The sequence below is a fragment of the Ambystoma mexicanum genome, chromosome 9 (genome assembly GCF_040938575.1).
Source record: "Ambystoma mexicanum isolate Mex_15411 chromosome 9, UKY_AmexF1_1, whole genome shotgun sequence".
NCBI classification, from domain to species: domain Eukaryota; kingdom Metazoa; phylum Chordata; class Amphibia; order Caudata; family Ambystomatidae; genus Ambystoma; species Ambystoma mexicanum.
The window spans coordinates 828,836,871-828,860,385 of record NC_090931.1 but is presented as its reverse complement, the minus strand read 5'-3'; the positions used below and the strand labels follow the sequence as shown (position 1 = coordinate 828,860,385).

General features: G+C 42.4%; 1 protein-coding gene across 5 annotated transcripts in view; it reads right to left on the bottom strand.

Annotated features, from left to right (window-relative positions):
- Nucleotides 1-11,317, bottom strand: part of ADARB1 (adenosine deaminase RNA specific B1) — a 1,064,814-nt gene extending 1,053,497 nt beyond the window's left edge. For 3 of the 5 annotated variants that reach the window (XM_069615857.1, XM_069615861.1, XM_069615860.1), the window contains exon 1: nt 11,059-11,317. The gene's annotated coding sequence lies outside the window, so the exon portion shown is untranslated. Of the gene's footprint in view, nt 1-8,971; nt 9,035-11,058 lie in introns of all 5 variants that reach the window. The other 2 variants (XM_069615858.1, XM_069615862.1) reach the window with 2 other exon arrangements.
- Nucleotides 11,318-23,515: the final 12,198 nt, after the last annotated feature.

The window sequence follows — 23,515 nt, the reverse complement described above, 5'->3', positions numbered from 1 at the left end:
TGATAGTTGATTTCTTCATTCAAACCATTCGGAACCAGACTGCAAAGTTTGTCGAGACAAAATGTCTCCCTGCGATTAAGGCGCAGGCCCAAATCCCCATGGGGATTGTTCTTGGTCAGAACTTCTAGGATCAAAAACTTGATTTGTGAGAGGTTATGATTGTTTGAGGCCCAATGGCGGGCCACAGCTGAATTAGGGTTGGAGTTGCGGATACAAGACCGGTGTTCGTTCCACCGTTTCTTCTCCGCTCTGGTGGACTGCCCCATGTAGAGAGAGCAAGGAGTTTGTTCGTAGGTGGGAGGCCATCCTAAATAAATGCTCCCTAGACCTTATCCTACTCACCATCCAGGAACTCTCTAACAATGTGGTGAGTCTCAGCACAGAAATCCAGGAGATCGAAAGGGAACTCGTCGATTCATTGGGTAAAGAGGAATACGACTCAATTCTGTTAGATATAAACACGAAATTGGAAGGATACAAAACTAAACTTGAACAAAAGAAAGTCAAGAAATGTAAGCGTGACACATATGATTATATTAACAACGAAGTGTACACGTGGATGGAGAAATATGGCCCGGTAGCACCAAGAAAGCTTTTTAAATATCCATCTAACAAACATCCATTCGACAACACTTCTAGCTCAGATTCAGAGGCACCAAGGGAGTCAGCTACATCCACTGAAAAAAACAATTCACAACTCTAACCAGCCAGTGAGCCCTTCAGCACAAGCACCCTCCACCTCAGCTTTTTTAGGCGCACGCCCAAAAGAACCCGGAGGGGGGAGGAGGGCACCCAAGAGCCAAACCTCAAACACGTCTGCAATTAAAGAAAACCTAGTCATGAACATTTCAGACAGAATACTCAGCAAACAGGAGGAATATACACTGCAAAAAGGATTGAGTTTTGTCCCTACCTACGGCACAACATTGTTTAACAGTAAGATCGAATTGTATAAATTCGTAAGGAAGCTCAAACTGAAAGTATTCTTTGAGGAATTGGAAATTTATGAGAAACCCACCAATAAGCCTGATTTCTAAGAATTTAGGGCCAAGAGTGGATTTGGACCACCTATTAATGTACCTTCGATTGACATCTTCCAGAAATTGGTCACTCGAGATCTCGAACGGATCAATTACAGAAGTCCACCCCATAAGAACCTTAAACCCCATGAAATGAGACTTATCAGAGATTTATACAGCGATACTAAAATAACAATTTGCCCCGCAGATAAAGGAGGTGCCCTTGTCATCCTGAATACCCCGGATTATGACTTTGAATGTTTGAGACAACTGCAAGACCAAACAACTTATGCTACACTAGACCACGATCCAACCATCTCCATTAAACACAACTTAAACATTTTGCTGGACAAGGCATTAGAATTGGACTGGATAAATGAACGTACACATAAGCTCCTGCTCAATGACCATCCCAGGATTCCAAACTTCTACACCCTTCCCAAAATTCATAAAGATCCCACCAAACCCCCTGGTAGACCAATAGTCACAGGGATGGACAGCATTAATCAGCCACTTGGTATTTACATCGATTTCTTTCTGCAACCATTAATACCCGAGACACAACTAATTTTCTACAAAAACTGAATTCTTCCACTTTCCAACAAAATCAGCTGATGTTTACTATAGACGTAAAGAGTCTATACACTTCCATACCACATGATCTTGGAATCGAAGCAGTGGAATGGCTGTTACTCCAATCACCAGATGTTCGAGCACAAAAGGAATTTATACTATCTCTACTGCAATTTATTGCTGAAAATTCTTATTTTCAATATGGAAACCAGTTTTTCTTGCAAATCCCAGGTACCTCATTGGGCGCTACCATGGTGCCGACGTACGCCAATTGTTTTATGTATAAATTCGAGCTGGATCACATTTTGAGTAAAAAAGAATGGAAGAAAGATATTCATATGTGGACTCGATACATAGATGACATTTTTGGTGTTTGGACAGGCACAGAGACAGCATTTGATGCCTTCTTCGAGCACCTCAATAACATTGACCAACGGGTTCAATTTACCAGGGAGATATCACGTGACAAGATCACTTTTCTTGATATGCAGGTAATAAGGAATGACAATTGTTACAGTACTACTCTTTTCCGGAAGCCAACTGATCGAAACAATTTGCTACACCGCCTTAGTTTTCATCAGCCAAGTCTATTGAGGAACCTTCCATTTAGCCAACTCCTGCGAGTGAAAAAGATTGTTAGTGATCCTGATGACTGTATCTAACAGCAATTGACTATGAAGGAGACATTTTTGAAACAAGGATACCACCAAAAAGAATTAGATTCTGCAGTTGAAAGGGTCAGTTCCCTTGAACGCAAAGATCTACTATCTGCTCCGAAGAAACCAACAAGGGAGCTTAAGTCACCAGTATATGTATCTAAATTCTCCATTCAGAGTAATAAAATTAAGAAAACCATCAAGAAACACTGGAGCATTTTTAAGAATGATACGAGAGTACAAAATCTATTCAATGAGCCACCTGTTTTCGCCTATCAAAGAAGTAGGAACCTCAGGGATGAACTGGTACATACAAGACCACCCTTGAAGATATTGATCACACAGCGTACCGGTACATTTCCCTGTTTACACTGCATCAATTGCAACTCAGTTATCAAAGGCAATGTTATTTTTCATCCACGAACAGGTAAGAAGATTCTCCTTAAGACATTCGGTACATGTGACTGTATGAACATCATATACGGAAACAAATGCCCATGTGGGAAATACTACTTGGACCAATCAACCAGAGCGGCGAAGACACGGTGGAACGAACACCGGTCTTGTATCCGCAACTCCAACCCTAATTCAAGCTGTGGCCCGCCATTGGGCCTCGATCAATCATAACCTCTCACAAATCAAGTTTTTGATCCTAGAAGTTCTGACCAAGAACAATCCCCATGAGGATTTGGGCCTGCGCCTTAATCGCAGGGAGACATTTTGGATCGACAAACTTTGCAGTCTGGTTCCGAATGGTTTGAGTGAAGAAATCAACTATCACTGTTATGTTTGAGATACATTACTGTCTGTGCCTCCAGTGTGCTTCCTATTGTGTATTTCACTACATGTTCCGAGAATTCGTACTATTTCCAGTTTGAAACTTCTGTCATCTGGGACCCAATGTGCCACCCACGGGTGTCACCTTCCGCGACGAGGCTGTATCTTGATCATCTTTAGCATATGAGGTTGATTGCAGTACTTGCCTGTTGTTTATGTTTATGTTTGTATTCGTTTACTTGCTCATATGATATGCATGTATTGATCCAGTTGGTCACATACTTGTGTTCTCATGGAGTTTACGAATACCCCTTTCTGCTGCCTTTACTTGCGCTTCAACCATGAAGTATTTCTTCCATTTTTATGATTTTTGTTCTTTCCTATTTTTTGCTATCACAATTGTGGGCATAGATAGGGCATACCTCAAATATTTAATGTCTTCATTTCCGCAGGCTAGCACCTGCTACATAACTTAATTCGTGACCACTCGCTGTTGCGAAGCGGTCACGTGTGCTACAAAAGAATCGTTGTCTTAGCAACGGCTTAACGCGGCAGTCTGAGTTATGCACTGAAGCCACACACAGGAGGATTTGCACGCTCCGTGTGCTTAAAGGTATTTGATTCATGCTCAACACACCGCTCCTATCTCATTACACACACTCGTATGCCAGTAAATAAATGAGGCATCTGATTTGATCCTCTCTTTTTGACTACTAGATTCGATTTGCCACGTGTGCTACAAAAGTACCGTTGTCTCGGCAACGGCTTAACACGGCAGTCCGAGTTACTGCAGTGAAGCCACACACTCCACGTGCTTAAAAAGGTATATTTCATCGCTTTTACCTTATTAAATACAAGCATATGCCAGTAATGACGAGGCATCTGATCTGATCCTCTTTTTTGATTACCAGATTCGATTTGTTACGAACATAATTGGATTTTATATTAAACCCCGCTATCCACGACATTACTGTTGGCCCATCTCTCTGTGGGCACGTACGCTTTGTTCTACACCATTTGCCACACCAATAAGGTAAAACTAAACTTAATTGGCTTATGTTGCTATTGATTTACATTTCATATCACTTATAGGGTATTCTTGTGTTGTCTTTTCTATCCACCAACTATTGAAAACACTGCTGATCGTTATGTTACGTTACATTTGCTTTTATTTTTCACAACAAATGTGCTTATTATGATGCTAATGTGTTTGTACATATCCACTCTGATTACTACACTTGCCCTGAAGAAGGAAAATGCATTGGCATATATTTCAGTCTGAATTATGTATGAATTGTTGCAATTGCTCCCTCACTAAGAATTCATTAGTGACATTTTTTGTTTTGAATTTCTTTTGGATAAATAATCGTTTTGGATACTCAACCATGAAACAGACTCATCTATTTTTTTGATTAAGCATTATACATTTTTGATACCAGTTTATATTGCTTTGAACTTTGAATAACTACGTACCCAGATTGGGCCCAAAAGAGAGCGGCTGTGTGACCTAGTATTGCTACTTGGTCTTTAGCTTTTGCAGGCCCAAGAACCGGCCAGATATCAGATGCCAGATCTCGGACCCAACAGAGAGGGCCCATTGGCCAGCGCTGCTTAAAATACAGGCATCCTGCAAAACTCTCATGAAAGCCTGTAAGCAACGTGTTTGTTACAAGCTAGTTGCAACATGATAACTGACTTATTACGTGATTCATTACCTCAAAAGAAAGAGACTAGAAACAAGAAATGATTAAACAAGTAAGGCTATACAATGTGAAACACAATCGCTCCCCTTAATTTCCCTCCATTATGTTTTCCCATCATAAAACATCGACCAGTAGTGGTAGTAGTATCTTCAGATGGTATAGACTGCCACTCTCAATAGCACTAGGCAACACCGAGTCGTCATTGGGGTCGTAGTCCAAAATATCTCAAGAGCCAAAAGGTTGTAGAAGCCTGTTCTGGCGATTGCGAGTACCAAAATATGTAATTAAACATCCAAATAGATTCTACAAATGCCCGTCTCTAGATTGAGCCTTGCACGATTTACCAGTAGCAGAAACAAATGTAGCACATAAGAGTAGCTGTTTTCTTAACTTGAATGCACGAAACATTGCATACAATGTGGCTGTATAATGTGTGTCTGTAGGGCATTTTAACATTTTGCTGCTAGGAATGTTTTGTACACATTCTAAATTGTATTTAAAAAAATCATAAAGAATAAATCACTAAATGGAGATTAAAAAGATACACAAGTGAGCAACAATCCGTCTGAACCAAGAATCCCATAATCCCTTGCCTTTGAGTATGCTGGTTTGGGCTGATGGGAATTGTAGTCCAAAACATCTGGAGATACAAAAAGGTTGAAAATCCCTCCAGTACACAAACCTCTATGGACTAACAAATATCCCTTGTGCATCGACTTCTGCAATATTGATCAAAAAAATCAGCTTAGAAATTGTACTTTTTTGGTTCCACTTTATTTACACATGTAGAAACAGACAAGGTGATAACTTGCCCAGTGTCACTTTACTCCACATGCCCTACTATAGCAGAGGAACATGAAATAATTGGGTCCCACCCTTACCCATTTAGTAACACTAACAACGCAGAGATATTTTGCAAGCCCATCACCAGATGGAATGCCCTCGTTCGCAAAATGCTTCTTCCACAAAAGCCAGCGAGTTCTGTTGCCTTGAACCGTAAAAACCTGAACAGAGCTCTAGGCTACCCCACAATGTGTTACGCCAGTCTGCCACGCTGAGGGCACCTGTGCTCGGCCACACACATTCCCACTTTAGCCATCAGCCCACCGAGCGAGACGTTCAATCTGCAATGCAGTGGCGCATGGCACAAAAATCCTAGTACTCAAAATTCCAAGGCCCTCTCACAAGATTCATTACAATGAATAATAGTGACGTGACGTGTCCGTGCTTTGCCACAACCAATCAAACGCAGTTATATTGCTTCCAACCACAGGGTCTTGATGACCAGTTCAGAAAGAGGCTTGTGTGTATGAAAAGTCTCATCAGCTTTCCACGAAAAACCGGGAACGAGTCCATTCTATTCAAGACGCACGAGGAAAGCACAATCTTCCCGGGGATCGATTGAAGAGGACGGATTTCCATGCAATCGGGCACACTGGGGAAGATGGTCCTGTGTTTAGCTTTCAGAGGAGAGTGGAAGGTTTCCTGCCTTATGCACGTCCTCTAACAGCAGGGCACACAATCAGAAAGGGGGCTCGTTTAGCGAACATTTCTTCCAACAAAGCGTTAGTGACAGATCGAAAGAACCTGCCTACGTTCACAAACTAAAACGGAGGTACAAAGCCATCGGAATCATTATTTATACTCGATCAGACAGGACTCTAAAGTAAATGTAAGGCAGTGGAGAACGTGGGCCGATTCCTTACAGCCTACATCAGGAAGGGCACAGAATCGTTTCGTTAAATGTTGGCCTTCGCCCCTTCATCTATCCAGTCTAAACGAGGTTAAAGCAACACCGTTCAACGATTTAAAAATTATAGTATATTCAAACAATATGGGGCGGTAGGTCGCCTGCATGCAACTGGGATGAAGGTCGGGGCTTGTCCAGCACGACAGGCAGTAGTTACCAAGCCAACTATGCATGTACAGTGTATGCATTGAAAGATACTTCATCGATTCCACCTCAATCTGTGCGCCTAATCTGACCAACTGTTAGTGTCTGCTAATCCTAGGCAAGGACTCGGCGGCATGCTTGCAATGCATGTTCCCAATTGCTTCCTACCCAGCCCCCTCCCAAGGGTAAATACGTGGGGGCCTATATGTCATTGTATCAAAAAGACAAAATGCATTCCTCTCCGAGCAGGCATCTGTACCGAATGGCTTCAGTAGAAGCTGGACGATTTCCATTATGTTCGAACGGCAGAGGAAAAACGGGATTTCTTTAATCATTAAAACATCTCAGCACACTGGTTACCTACTGACAGAGGAATCGGCCCAGCTGGTGCGCCTTCATTCGCGTGCACACTTGCAGACGTTCGATAGGGCAAGAACTCAGGGGGGAATATAAATCCTTCCGGTTAAAATGTGGGGCCAAAATACGTTTATGCTAATCCACGTGACTTTGAATAATGAGGAAAAACAATATTTATGAAGCAATAAAATTTCAACCTTGATGGCTAAGAAAAGATAATCTAGAATGGCACATAGAAAAGGATGCGCCAGTTTACTTCTTTAACAAGAGCATAGAGTCCTTTCTAATGACAACATTCAGAAGGAAGCCAAATGTATGGGCTATCATTTTATAGGCCAGCAGATCTGCAACAAAGGGCGTTCAGCCAATCTAGCCTCATCAGCATCGATAGATTCCTGGGCGCACCTGGTACACACTAATGGGGCTCGACCACTCCAGGCCCCTAGGACAAGGCGTCCCCGCCATGCATGGAAAGCAATTTCCACAAGGGAAAAAAGCCACCAAGTGGCCCTAGCATAAAGCCACCAAGTTGCCCTAGCGTTTCCTCAGAAACCCATTCACATCCAGCGATTAGGACAAGTGTCCCCTCTCGAAACTGCTTTGTTGGAAGCCACTGGCTTTCAGGATCCTAATCTGTGCTGGAGGTGACCTGCTCAGTCTAAACCGGATATATGTACGAAATGTTGCCAACTCAGGGGTAACATTTTCAAGAAGGATGCTGCTAGCCAGGCACAAAAAGTCAATTGCCCCTTAATTTCTCCACATACACAGCACTTTTTCCTACTCGACAAGAGTCAATTATCACTAACCAATGACGGCTAGTGACAATCACACATTTTGAGGCCTTTTGCTATTGTACCTGGCCTGCAAGTAATTCCACTGCCATTATAGCCCATGTGCCGATTTCAACCAAACCATCACCTCAACCAACCAAACATGTAGGAAAAATCTGCTTGATGGAATGGGGAGTGGACAGTGGGGAAAGCACAACAGGAAACAAAGCAGCAAACCTCATCTTGCATCTACGCAAGACAAGCCATGAAAGGTTCACTGTGAATTGACAGTGCAGTTTCTCGTAAATGTTAATTCAGTTAGCACACAATGCAGGCTTTCCACTCCATCACATCATCATTATTCAGCGGAAATCCAACTAGTAAGCAAGCCTGATGGATTTCCCTCTGTGTCTGCCAGGTGCGCCAAGCATTCATAAATATATGTGAATTATATCAATATCTGAAAAACAACTTTTAACGAATTTTGATGTCTGGGAAAAACATAGCTATTTAGCTAGATCGTTCTGTTGGCTGTTTTTTTTAGCACTCGTAATTTCAGATCCCTCTCCTCTCCGAATGTGTGTCTTGACTTGCACAATGATCAGATCTCTCAAGTTTCCCACTTCCATGAATGAGAAAGCCACCCAGGTCCTTGCTTTTCTTGTAATGCTTGTATTCGTTGTCAAAAATGTTAAAATTGGAAAATGCAAAACTTCAAGTCCCAGAATTCCAAAAACAAGCCTGGCTAGCTTTTTCATGCAGGAAGTGTGACAGTGAGCCCATACCATTTTTTGGTGAGCCACTCATAAATGATGGGATTTTGCATTTTTTTAAGTGTAGAGTTTAATTTGTCCAGGGTATTTCTACGTTTTCTTCGCAGATGCAGTGGAAATGTTGTCTCGTGCTGGCTGTGCAGTTCGACTTCTGGTTTGCAGTTTTTCCCAAAAAAAAAAAAAAATAAACTCTACTTCATGATCTGCTCAACATAATGGATGACTTTTTCCAGAACTAGGACATTGGTTGGGAACAAAAGGTTTGACAAGAATCCCATCATTTACTCTCTAGCCGCACACACGTTTTGAAGCAAGCGTCATGGTGAGGACCCTTTTATAATGTTGTATACGTTTGCTCTAATGTCTAGATCAGTGCTTTGTCTTTTATAATTTCACATATCACCAATTACTCAAAATCCTAAACATGCATTAGAAATGGGGCATACCTGTGAATATCTGCCAAGTATAATTCAGAATGCCTTTATTCCTGGGAATTATTGAATTTGCACCTATGAAAATAAGTGGCACAACAATATACAACATTAAATCAATGAAAATAAATACAAATGGGCATCACTGGTAGGTTGCTGGCTACCAATTATTTGGTCCAGTGGTTTATCAAGTGATCAAATGAACTCCTCACCCGCGCCAGCAAAAAGTACCATAATACAACATTCGCCATCACGTAAACTGGAAATAACATTGGACTGGTCACATTTCTTGTGGAGGGCAGGTCTATTAATTCAGTAATACGACACCTTCAATGACGTCCATCTATGATGCAAAGTAATGCAGTATCCTCACCTTCTTGCAACGGGGCAAGGATATCCTCACAAGGCACATCACTAAAACTGCCCCAAAGTTAATAAGAATGTTCTGTTAATGGGGTCATTGGGCATCTGCCACAAGCAACGTGGCGGCCATGTGTCACTACCTAGGCTCCACATTATGTCAATGTTTGGTATAATATCCATTTTGTAATCCACAGCAGTGGTAGAATGGGCAGGAGAGATTTCAGGGTGTTTGGTTAAGTGTGGGAGCGCCCTTCTTCCTCCCAAAATGTGCCAAGACAGAACACATATGCAGGTCAATACAAAATACCCAATTGCTGTCAAGCATAGGTAAATAAACAGAAACAATCGGGGGAACAGTGGGGACACCTTCTAGTGGAGGCCTACTATTTATATTTTGCAGGGCAGCATATTACAGTAACACCAAAGATAGAGCAAGTAAAAAACACAGAGGGCACAGCATATCCCAGTTGTCAATGGGATTAGCATCTACTAGTTGTTTACACATTGTATATTTTATCAATACAAAGCTAGCCATGTGTATTTGATATAGACAGATGAACATGACTTTCTACTGTAAAATCTGAATAGAATACACTTGATAAATAAGAGGAACACAAATTAAAAAAATGTGTCGTTTTATGAATGCATAGGATTAACGAGCTTCATTAATCTGAACTGTGGCATAGAACATTGTTTACATTATACTCAATGTGTTTTTAAATGCATGATGTAATGTATGTGAAATTAAAAAAAATACATTAACAGCCTAGGATCGTACAACCATACATTCTAAGTATATAAAAAGGTATGTGCTTTCTACTGGAAATAAAAAGTCAATGGATGGTTATAAGTGCATGGTAACCAGTACCTCTATTCAGGCCTTATATGAACATGGAGCAAAAGGGTAGTTATGGATACCGGCATATGTATGGATTCAATGTCATCCTCGCAACTACTCATACAATACATGGGAAGAGATTACAAAAAACTACAAAGCCATTTAACTAAATAAAAGATGCACCGTTGGTACAAATAATCCTATCTAGCAAACAATATAAAGAGGTGCAAAATAAATCTGGTATTATTGTGACACAAATACAACATACTTAACGTTTTATGCACAAATAATACACAAACCTGATGGTGTTACAGATGCAAGAGCTCACTGATGCAAATAAGTAAATGGTATTTAAAAACCTGGAACAGAATGCCCTTATAGCATAATTCAGCGGAGTATTTGGTTACTGTTAATGCACTCATATAATGTAGCCACACATGTCTAAGTTATGGGGTCATAAAAGCATAAATACACTGGCTGTAAAATCTACAGCTGAGCGCAATATAAATGATCACACGCAACTTTAGAAGTGCGGGAACACAATATAAAATGCTCCAAAATGTGTAAACGAGCATATATGTTGTACCTGCAAAGTGTAATATCTTGCGATTGTAAATGCATGTACATAACATATAGGACTTTATGTAATATATAGAGTCTTTATGTGCACAAAGGTGTGCACACTGAAGCCTCTAGTCACAATGCGAGGCTGTAGCATTCTTTGATGGAGAATGGTACCCAGATCCGCACACATCCTGAGTACAAGTGTAGGATGCTGGTGACACCAGCAGGCGTGTTGTGCACCCTGAGATGGACCTCTCAGAATTTGGGGACACCGATTGGAGCAGCGAGTGCAGAGGAACCCCTGAGGCTTCGCACAGTTCCCCCGTCCATTTCTTACCTTTTCCCCCCACTCCTCCCAGGGTTTTCCTTTAGAGTCGGCACGGGAGGGGGTAGCGATCGCCAGTATGCAGCTCCCGTAGCTCCGCACGCGCGCACAGAAACACAGACAGAGACTGCTCGAGCTGCCTCCAAAGCGCACTCAGCAGATCCAGCCCCCTCGCTCATCGGCCAAACAAACGGCTCCAGCGTGAGCACCAAGCAGACGCGCTCGTCTCGCGCACGCGCAGGGGCCGTCACTCCAGCGAGAGCTTTCCATGAAACGCTCCTCCCATTCTCTGCCTTGTTGCCAGTGTAGCTGTCACGCGCATACGAGCATCCCACGCCCATTGTCCAGTGACGTGGTAGAAGGCTGTCCGGCTGTGCCACCGAAAAGAATGTCTAAGGTAAACGACGGACCATAACAACTAGTCGATGAGTTAAATCAGATGGCCATCTTGGACTGTACCATTTGCTCCCGCTGTGCTAAGCTGAACCGTGTGAAAACGGTAGAATTCTGAACGTAAATCAAAAAGAATGGATTGCTTTACATGGTTTTCTTTTTAATAAAATATCGTCCTGATCAAAAAAATATTCCAAAAGAATTAACACACGTATTACCTTTAAAAAAATAACAATTTAGTTTTCGATTTTCTCCTGGCTACTTTGTAGACTCTCATTTAGTTGTGGTTATAGTTGTATTCCCGGATTTGAATTGGTTACATAGCGGTAGCGCCATAACAATATTTAGTTGCTTTTTAGATCTCACGCTAGATTAGATGCATTGTAGTCTGTCTTTTATTGCGCATGCTCACTGAGAGAGTGAGCGACAGATGGGAAGGCTAGGGCTGCTGGAACAGTTGAGGTCAGAGCGCACTGCAGGTGTTGTTTTATTGCTGTATTTGGAGGGGGGAGGGGGCTGGTTGTTGCGTTGAAACTACAACATCATCATTGTTCTTAGGATACCCTTGCGTTTTGTACTAGAAGAGGCTAGGTTCACGTTTTACAGTGATCTCGAAGGCCACTTGTACACCTTGGCTAAAAGTTTGGGGACCTAACGGGTCATCTAGCTTTACACATTCGAATGTTACTATTCAAGTGCAGCTTCAGTGATTTCAATTGCCTAAAAACCTATGCATACGAATGCAATTACTAATGAATGCTTTACAGTAGTTATTGCCTGACCTTTGTTAGCTGTGAAGCCGCATACACAGTTCATTGTATTTGACCTGTTCTGTCCTGCTACGGCTCTGTAGGTAAGCCAGGTCAAGTCAACATAGCCCACATTTTCAGGGATGGGGGATAAAGCCCGATCTGCTCAATGGATGTTCCGCCACTGCTTGTGCGTGAACCACAACCCCATTACACACCCTTCAAAAAATGGACATATTTGGGTTATTTGCATAGTCCCACCAACCTAAAAAAGTACTCGTTATGAATCGCCACATTGAGTGCAGCCAATTGCATCAGAAGCACCATTCATTTTGATTGACTTTTTTGTAATCGTTTTTAATAGTGTAGAGAATTTTTTTATTGAGCATTTGTGAACTGTCAATAAGTATATTTGCCAGAATACACTTCTGCAGTTGAATGTTATTTGCCATGAGCTCCACTTCCCAGCACTTGCTTTTGATGTTTACCTCTCCATCCAGTAACCCATATCCACTTCTTTTTTCATAGCCTGCCCTCCAGGAGAGATACATTCCTCCCCAATCCAATAATCCTTAGTTCTGTCATAGTTTCAACAGGGACAATAGGTCACTGGTGGGACCTGGGGCCGCCCTTATTTTGGGGCTTAAGAGTCAGCGGTTGCTGCTTCCCTCCCAGGTGTGTACAAGGAGGGGGGTTTGTCCTGACTGGAGAAGTCTAAGCTAGCTGCAGTTTATTTATTGCAGTGTAAGTTTAGAGACAGTATACTATCTTTGGGTGTCACAATTCATATAGTTGCCAAAGATAGCAGTACATGAAAAACAACAGTTTTTCTGATTGTAGCCGTGTGCTATAATAGGGTACCTCCTACTTTAGTTTTTCATACCACTTATATAGATGAAAAGGGTACCTTGGTAGGTGGGGTTCTCTTCCCTTTCCTGGCTCAGGTATTTCCTCCTGCTGTCGAGAGATGGCAATATGACGTCTTTGGTAGTGCGCCGATAATGTTCTATTATGCAGTATTTCTTCCAGCACATGTTTCATGTAGCAGGCTGGTGGCTGTATTTAGTAAGAAAGTGGTCGCCCTCACTGAGAATGTGCAACAATTGTAATTGGTTATTTATAACGCGCTTAATAACCAGAGGTTTCAAAGCGCGCACACAGGGATAAAATATTGTTGCTCTACGTCGTCTTACTTCCAAGTCGAGCGTGTTGCCACTGAGCTATCCTCCTGAGACAATTCCAAGCATTATAAGAATGTGAAAGCTTGACTGAATTATTTTGTGTCCATTCTTGTTCAGCGCTCAATGGGCTACTGCGGAAAGTTAAAGGAGAAGAGGAAGCACATGGTCATGAAGGTGATGTCTTCAGATGACTCCCAACTCTGAAGGAAGAGAGAGGAGGAAAAGGGAAGAAGAGCAAAACATATTCATCCTCCTTGTTCCCCTCTTCTTCATCCTCCTCATCCTTGTCTGTTTTCTCATCTAATGAGTTGGAATTTTCGAGGAAGAAACAAGATGGACAATACATAACAGAGCAATGGAACCACCTCCTCCAAGGCTATTGATGCTTTGGGGTCCTCTGAGGATCCTTAAAATCCACAATTTAAGCATACATCTAGGACAGGATTACCTGGTGTGTGTTAAAAACTGTAGGCTTTGGAAGCAGTTTTTGACATAGGTTCTCTGAAACAAAAAACTTGGAACATGTCTTGCTGTACAAATCCTGAGCTTGCAACAACCTAGAATGGCCATGTATGGATTCAGCTGCCCACTTGTGCTTACAAAGCAAGCATAGTATGTCATATAGCCAAAGAACAGCAGTGAGAGAGTAAGTTGATGCCCTGGCTGGAGTTCAGATTTAGCCCAGGGTCAAAGACCTTTGTAAGACTACAGTAACTGTTAAATGTACAAATGTTCTCCTTGTGAATGGGGGAGAGCAGACACAAAGAGATAAGGTTCACATGGTAGATTTTACAACCATGTGGAGTCCGCTGCAGGGAAAATAAAAGCCTGTGTCTCTGAGCTTAAAACAACATTCTGTTCAAGTATTTCATTTTGCCTAAAAGGTTTTCTGAACAAAGGCGGGAAAAGTAAACATTATTTTCTTACAATTGTCACCACCAGATGGGACCTCATCGCAGTTAGGATCCAGTTGGACTAAATGTTCCACAGTCAGAGAACAGGCAAAGGTGGGAGACGGGCGTGGGGCACACTGCTGTTATCGGGACAAGAAGTTTTCCTTGCAGCCACACCTTCGCTCACCAGCTCACCCTTTCAACACAATTGATTCCTACAACTGAGGATCCCCATCGGGGTGAGGAAAAGGGATTTAGATTCTTGATGAAGCATTGGCACAGAATACTGCAGAAAATTTGTTGAGACCGTTCCAGATTGATATTTAATGGTATGATATTATGAAAATGAAATGTATTTCCTGTGGGAACATATTGTTGATGAACCATGGAGAAATACAGTTGAATATGTAATGCTGTGTTCCCTTTGGAAAGCATACTGTTAATGAGGAATGCACTTAGAAATGAAATGATGTTTCTCTATGAAAGCTTACTACTAAAATGAACCATAGGGAAATACACTCTGTGTCCACAGTTGAAACCATGGGAGGGAGGACTCATGAAGTGAATATGTAGACTGCATTGATGGTGGCCACACTGCATTTAAAGTGGGACATTATCAAAGCAGCTTTTTTGATCACAAAAGAAAAGGGGAAACACGGTACAAAGTAATCGATAAAGAGATGGGATTCAAATGTTAGAAGAGTCAACAGGAATTAGAAAAACATGTGTTTACTCCACTGGAAGGAATACAAGGGTGGGAACTAATGATTAAAAAAGGCTTGGGGCTAGTGTTTTTGCAAAAATGTCATGAATACACTGCCAACAACCCTGATTTGCAATTCCCAGTGCATGGCTTTTTTGTCCTATAAAAACTAGAATATTTAAGGGAAGTGTTAACTGCTATGGGTGATATGGCTATCCGGCCCCTGCAATGGGAAGTCTGCAATCAATGGGAAGATTTGTCTAGACAAAAATCTACGAAGGAAGCACAGATTAAAAAATGTAAACCACAATCTGAAAGAGATTACGCATGTGCATTTGATAATGAGAACAACATTCAGAATTAAGAAGAGGAAGACTGTGAAGATTTAATAAGAATGTGTGTAAGTAGCCAGGGTTTAACCCCCAGCCCCAACACCAGAAAGAAAAAAGATCTTAGATGTAGAAAGAGATCCATTGTTAGAATGTTTAATGGTAAAAATGCCTCCTCCAGTCACCTACTGGTTACTTTTTGATGAGTTGATCTCCTTGCCACATCGTGTCAGCAGGATTACAAACCAGGACACAGAACCTGCAGAAAACGTAGTGTTAGCATGAATAAAACAATGGGCTACTAGGAGTGGAACAGGCTAAAGTATATGTGCAACAGGAACGAGATACCCTTGTATTTGCAATAGTACAGAGGCTGGGAAAACGTGGGAGCTGCATAAAAGGTTAAACGTTAAGGAGGGAGTGTATCCCCTGCTAGATAATTATGAGGAAGTAGACCAAGCAGGTAATGAGTCTAAACTTGAGACAAAATGATCTGGAGTAATGTCAACATTTGTATTATGGATCATAAATACCCCATCAAAGTCTATGGTACCGCAAGCATTTCCAATGAGAGAGGAGCTTGCGTTTGATACTAAGAACCGACTCGCCATGTTCTTGTCCCTTGAAACCGTATGGAATTACTGGACCTCATTACGAGTCACCCGGTCTGGAAATAACGGTGGCGGTAAACCCGCCGCCACCGTTGTTTCCGGACCGGGTGATCTCGAGTTCTGCAGCCGGGAGGTGTCATTCCCACCAGGTCTGCCCTGGCGGGTTTAACACCACCCACCTGCAGGCGGACGTGGAAACACAGGCACCATCACGAGATGGTGCCAGTCTTTCCACTTCCCCATTCCCATTGAGTCCTATGGGACTCAATGGGAATGGGGATTTAACGAATTCCGCCTCCAGAATTCCCGGGTCACCGGGGTCGTAATGCCCCGTTAATTCCAGGAATCACGGAGGCGGAATGGTAATACGAGTCCTGCGGTAACCTGCCGGAATTTCAGGCACGGTTACCGCCGGACTCTTAATGAGGCCCACTGTCTTTTACCAAAGATTATCCAGCTATTAGACAAAATCCAGACCAGTGATTTACCCAGACAGACTGGGTACTTAAAACAGGTCCACTCACATTTGGAGATATAGATCAGTTGTTTTCGTGTATTCTGCCAGCAGATAGATGGCGCCAATGCAGAAGGCAAGATAGTTTAGACCCCACTCTCCCCCCTAAAATGGTATGAGTTGACAGAGGCAGCAAAAGAAAGAGGCAACACTGGAGAATTGTCAAAGGAAATAACCGCTCTTCTAGCACTATTGATAGCAAGTATCCAGCAAGTGGTTCCCTGCAAGCAAATTAATTGGAATAAATTAACTTCAGACAAGAAGAAGGGGAGTCAGTTCAAATATGCATCTTCTTTTCTTGAAACATATTTCCCTCGTTTAGTGGAATGGACATCACTATGCCGGGGGGACAGAAATCCTTTTGTTCCCATTTTGTGTAAGGATTGTTGCCTCACCTAAAGAATGATATACAAACCTATGAGTCTAGATGGCCAACTCAAACTGCTGCCCAGATTCTGACTGTGGCTAGATATAAACATAAAGGGAGAAGGAAAAGAAAATGAAGGAATTGAAAACCAGAGCACTAATGCAACAGGCTTTTCCAGAAAGAGGCAGAGGTAATGTGCTTATGCAAAGAGGAAGAATTATGTATAGAGGTGGAAGAGATACTAGAAGGTATGAAAGACACTGAGTCTCATTTCTGCAATGCAGAAGACCATTGGATAAGGGAGTGCCCATAGCTCTGGAGAGGGTGAGGACGTTCCTATGGGCGAAGAATGACAAGGGGATCTTTTGTAAGAACTGAGACTGGTGAGACCTCTAAGTGTTATCACTCAAACAAAGTTGTTACGCTCACCTGGTCTCTGCAGAGGTGTTGGGGCATGGTTGCAGCCCTCCCTGAACTTGAATCGCCCCATTCAGGCCTCTCCCTCAGTAGAAAAGCTGTGAGCGGTGGTGTGGATGCTTGAGTGTGACCCAGCGGAATGAATGGGAGATCAACAGTATATCTGGGGACCTCTCAGTGCTAGGAATCGTGTTCAGAAGCTGAATTCCACTACGACGAGTAACTGGAGTAACTGAAGCTTGAGCCTGAAGCCCTGCTGGACGAGAAGAATTACTGTTGCTCTCCTTCGCAATCTGAAAGCTGCTGTGCTTCAAGAACTGGCCCAGAGAGGACCTGGTAAGGCGCCCTCTTCCCGAGCTACGAGGGACCATCGTGCACAGCTGACCTTTGCCTAAACTCCCTGGTAGGCAGACCTTCGACAGGCTGCCGACCCCATACGGGGACTGGTGCGGAACTCCAAGGAGAAGCGCCCGGACTGTTGTCCGCCACTGTCACCGACCACCGGAGCCGCCGGGCTCCCGTTGCCTAAGAACTTCATTGATCCAAGGACGCTCTTGTCTGCATCGTCGCCGCTATATCCTGCTGGAGAAGGCCTGACCATTGACGCTCCGAGCAGCCTCCACCGGTGGGTTTCCCACCACCCAAAGACCACAGAGACGCCGACGACTCGACGCCCTTGCTGGGCCACAGTTCTTCAACTCTTTGCGGTCCAGAACTATCAACACAGAGGTGCCCCGCACGCTTCTTCCTTGCAGGCCGTTTACGCTTCCCCGTCAACGAGCACCGCTAGGAACGACGCAGCCACTTCACCGTCGTAGCTCGACCTGTTCTCTGTCGGCCGTTCGACCCTTGACTCCTGCCTGAAAGGGAGGACACTCAAGAAGGGTTGTCGATTTCCCCGATGAGGAACGCTACAACGCCAAGGTACTTTGGGGTTGCAGAACAATTGGAAAGTCTAGGGTGAACAATATATGGACTGGGCTTGTATCTTTCTTCTACAGGTTGCCCAGGTGGGGGCATCACCACACAGAGCTGTATTTAACAGTAGTTTCCAGTATTCTGCCTATTGCTCAACCTTCTTGCTTTCCTTCCTCTCTCTACTGCTGGTTTCCTCTTTATTTTGATTTGTGTGTCATTCTGACCGTATGCACTTGAATAAGATCTAATAACGTTAGCGGTACCACTTTAGAATTGTATATATTTCCCATTGTTGATTTTCGGAGTACAAAGTGAGTTATCGTGTATATGACCTTGAATATTTATATAAAGACTGTGTTTTAACTGATACAGTGTGTGGACATTCCTTCGTGGGTGCTCGAGGACTACACTGTACATAAGAACCAGCTCGCATCACCTCCTGAGAAGCTAGGCCTTGATTGCTCGACCACGATACCAATAATAGAGAATCTTGGCAGGGGTCTCTGTGCCTCCCCTCTACCAAATAGAGAGCGGAAGTGCAGACCTCCCACCCCCTCCGGTCTTTAAGTACGGTTTCTGTGAGCATACGCCGGCCCATAAAGCTCACATGTGAATTATGGGAGCTCTCCGTCCTGCTACTTCTGGCAGGGGTGCATCGAATGGGATCTAGTTCTTCACTGATCCATGATAAGGATTAGTCCAGTCCAGCTGCAACAATGCTTCTCCTTATGATTGGTAAGTCTTTCTTGAGCTCTTCTGATGCTGTTCATTCTGTTTAATGTCTTTATATGTTGCTCCTATTTATGCCCGCAATAATGTCTCTCTTCTGTTTTCTTCCCTTAGATGGAAATGCGGCCTCAATGCATCTGTGAGATGCGGCCAGATGGAAGATGGATTCTACCGCAATGTTCGACAGAAGGTAAATGATAGTTTAAGGAAAATCGCAAAGTATGGCGAAGCGCAACCTTAAACTGACTGTTTTTTCGATGTCTAACCTTGTCTTCTGTTTTTACTTGCAGGCACTGCTGTCAACGATGAAGCTTGTCGTGCTGTGGTGCCAAGATGAAGATAACGGCGTTCCGGAAAGTGTAAAGATGAATACTTGGTTCAGGTACTTGGGTACTTGAAGAGATTTACAGGTAAGAACAGCTTCCCCCAGTTGGTAAGTATGCTGGCAGGAAGCAGGATGCCCAGGAAGCAGGATCTTCAAAGGTAAGTCTGACCTCAGGCGACGGTGAGCGTTACGCTGTGCTTGCAAGTGCAGAATAACGCAAAGCGTCTGTCTTGAGGATCGGGGAATCTTATGTACCTGATATCGTGGGCACGCCCATTAGGGCCGGCTCTCCAGCCACACCCCGCCACTCCTAGACAGTGACCACACACAAAGGCAATCCATTAGCAGCCACACCCAAGAATGCACTTGGGGCTGCTTAATGGATGGAATGGTCAAGGTTAATGCATCCTGCTTAATGGATGGAATGACCAATGTTAATGCATCTGAAGTGCTATGTCTATAATAAAAGCTTTTTGGTGTTAAATGAATGTTCTTGTTTACTTTTGTTTATGAGCCTGGCGCCAAAGGCCCCAGGACAGTGTCTACCCAGGTCTCCTGTGCATTCGACCCCTGCATGCCTGTTCCCCTGACTTCATGACCATGACAAAAGTAGAGTATCTGAGACAATTTCAAATGTGCAAGGCAATGTTTAATATGCACATACAATACACTCGAGCGGACTTCAGGTTTTTCTAGGACTAGTATTTCATGTATAGTGGAGACGTGAAGTGCTTGAATAGTACACAGCTTCTTATTTTATACAGAAAATGAAGCCTGCATCCGTATAGGTCAGTGGTTATCCATTTACAAGAGATAACGACACAAATATGTTCAGACTACTTATCTAATAATGCCCTAATCCCCAGAAGGCAGAACAAATTACATTTTCAACAGTTCTTATTGTTATTGCGAGTTTCTGCTTTACTTATGGCTTTAATGCCTGAGGTCCAATTCCGTTGGTGACGGTGCTTGGTACAAATACCTTTTAACATTTAATGGCAAACTCTTTTGGCCAGTTCACGGATGGTGACTTATGTTTGAGGCCTTAAACACAAAATTTGCTTACTTGTACAATCTCAAAAAGATTCATTTCATGCTTTTAACAAAGTGGAAAGGTTGAATACTATGACTCAAGGTGTAACTAACCTCTGCTTGGTGCAGTCAGCGTTTACATAGCATTTAAGGAAAAGAATAGAGCCATATTGGAACAGCTTAACTTACTTTGTAGAACAGATGGACCTATTCTTAATGTTATTTAACCTAAGTTTATCGGTGAAGGATAGGCAACTGTTACATGCCATATCTATGGACCCAGCCTTTTCTTGTAATAACTGACAGAGGAAGCCATGAACACGTTTCTGTTTTGTTTCTACTCAATGACTGCTGAATGCAACTCCATTTTGAATATTAAAGAACAGGATTTCGATTGCGAAAAAGGAATTAGCTTAGGGCTAAGAACGATGTATTTTATTATTATATTCTAACAAACCCTCCTTTTAGCCTAAGTTCAATCTTTTTCGGCCAAATCGGTTAGACTCAATATCTATGTCCATTAAATTCTTGAGCTGTATTTCTTCCATCATCGTAGTATTAATTCTATAACTAGTTTTGTAGAAGGGCATAATTCGTTTTACTACCCTAACACATTTCTGAGATAAAAAAAAGAATGTCATACAGGACCACACTGAAGACAACGACAACAACCTAATAACCCAAAAACCACTAAAAATATAGACAGTAATTTCCATCCCCAATGTAGACTCCAAAACCATTGGGACCAGGTGTTCTCCTGTCCCACCTCATAATGCACTGCTTCTCCCAACACGTGTAAACAATCAAAAGCATCAAGGATATCCCTAGCGCTGTCAGGTATATAAGTACAGCAAGAAGAGCCCACATACTTACAAACCCCTCCTTTTGCAGCTGTGGGAATGTCCAACACCATCCTATTTTGAAGTGCCAACAATCTAATAGCGTTCTGTTCAGGTGTTAAATTCACAAATATATTTGCAGTCTCATTCAACATAATTTCTACCACTCTACTGAGTCTATGAATGCTTCTAGAGTTAAGAGCAACCCCTAACAACGGTATTGTTCCTTTCCCAAAATCTGCTACTACCTGGGCATCAGCATCAGTCTGGTCCACTTCTTTTTTTCCTCTATGCAATTTTACACGCTGGTATATATTATCTGTGGAGGCCATATAAACTCCAGGAACTATATAAGCAAGATAACATACGCCTGCCCAACCCTTTTTCAACCATTTATATACTTTCCCTTCCTCACAGACATAATACCAATTCCCACAAGGAAGAATGGAATTAGTATAATTGGTATAATCTACAATAGTATCAAAGGATGGCATATTATATTTATCCCTACCTATAACAACACAGGATCTCCTATGAGTTACCTGGAATAAAGGATTTGTAGCATTCATATAAGAAGTACAGGATCTCCATGGGCGTTTAGACACCATATTAAGACTTGAACGATCGCTATTAAGGGTGTTATTACATACTTCAGGGCTTTTAATAGTGGTGTTAACCATTATCCTTCCAGGAGGAGCTTGTGCTCTATCCCAATAATTTATCAACCTGCTATGAGATAAAGAAAGTACAGCACACAATAGTCATCTATTGACTGGGACTGCATAATTGGGTATCCCTACGGCATCTCCACTCTGCAGAACATGTGAATGAAGCCAACATTTTTTTCTATAAATGGCTTTTTGACCTTTATCCAAAATCTGTACATATGAATTATTACGGTACCCATATCTTTGAAACACATCCAAGAAGTGATGAGTATGGGTTAAGACATGAGGGGTAAAAGGAATCACTGTAGTAGCTTTAGTATCATTGTGAAGGAATGTCTTTAAAAGATGCACAGAATCATGTTCAAGGAACCAGAAGAAGGCAGAAAGTCCTACTACTAAAATCGTACAAAATGTCAATATTACAATTCGATCTTCCTTCGTCCATTTTTTGTGTGCGCAAGAAGGTAAATTCACTTCATTATCTTTCATTTGAATTTGAGCATCAAGTGGATGCAACTCCATAAAGCAGATTTTCTTCTGTCCTTATATACCCCATTACCTACTGATATGCACAGGGATCAGGAAACACTGATTTTACATAGTTGCAAGGCTAACCCCGATATCAAACCCGCACAGGTAGGTTTTCAGTGGGCACAGTCTGTTCTCTGTACCAGATATATGGGCACTCCTATTCCTTCCTGGGTCTTAAATTGTATCTGATTGCTCCTGGAATCATATGATCCTCAAAGAAGATGGGTGTCTGTATTGAAGACTTTATCTCTGATTTTGACAGACTAGCAGCGGTGCAAGAATCCTTTATTTCAGATAAAAGATGTTGATGTTCATCAGAGGGTGAGGGCAAAGGAAACAATGTGGTGCGAGCAGCGAGGATCCAATGCTGTTTACCCTCTATTCGAACTGCAGTTTGGGTGGCCAATAACAGCTGGAATGGTCCTAGCCAACGTGGTTCCAGTGCAGTGCTCCGCTGAAAGTTCTTGACCATCACCAGGTTTCCAGGCTTCACCCGATGTCCTTCTCGCACATTCTTGTCCGGTAAGCTATCCTTCACCTGCTTGTGGATAGAACATAATTGTTCATTCAATTGTTTATAATAATCAACAAGCAGTGAGTGTTCAATGTCTTTCAATGATCGTGGTCTTGGAGCACCCCAAACATTAGCTGGTCTGCACATAACAATTTCATAAAGGGATAGCCCTGATTTAGACACAAATTTAGTCCTCAGAGAGAGTAGTGCTAAAGGTAAAGCACCTTACCATTTAAGTCCTGTGTGTACACATTTTAGCGATCTTGTTCTTTAAAATTCCATTGTGACATTCAATTAACCCCGCACTTTGAGGATGGTTAGCTGTGTGAAATTTCTTTTTGATCTGCAATCCATTACACACATTTCGTATGATTTCTGCAATAAAGTGGGGGCCATTATCAGACCAAATTACCATGGGTAATCCAAACCTAGGAAATTATTCTTTCAACATAACCTTCGCAGTGGAGATGGTGGTATTATCTTTCAAGGGAAAAGCTTCTACCCATTTGCTAAAGGCGCAGATTACTACTAACACATTTCAAATTATTACATCTTTCTAATTCAATAAAGTCAAAATGAAATACTTCAAATGGAAAGATAGGAGGGTCAACATTTCCTGCACAGACCGTAGTCCCTCGAGCTACATTATGGCTTAGACATATTACATAGTTCCTAACCACATTTTCAGCTGTTGCAGTAATCTATGAATGACACCACACATTTTCCAATTGTTTACAAATAGCTTTTGCATGTATG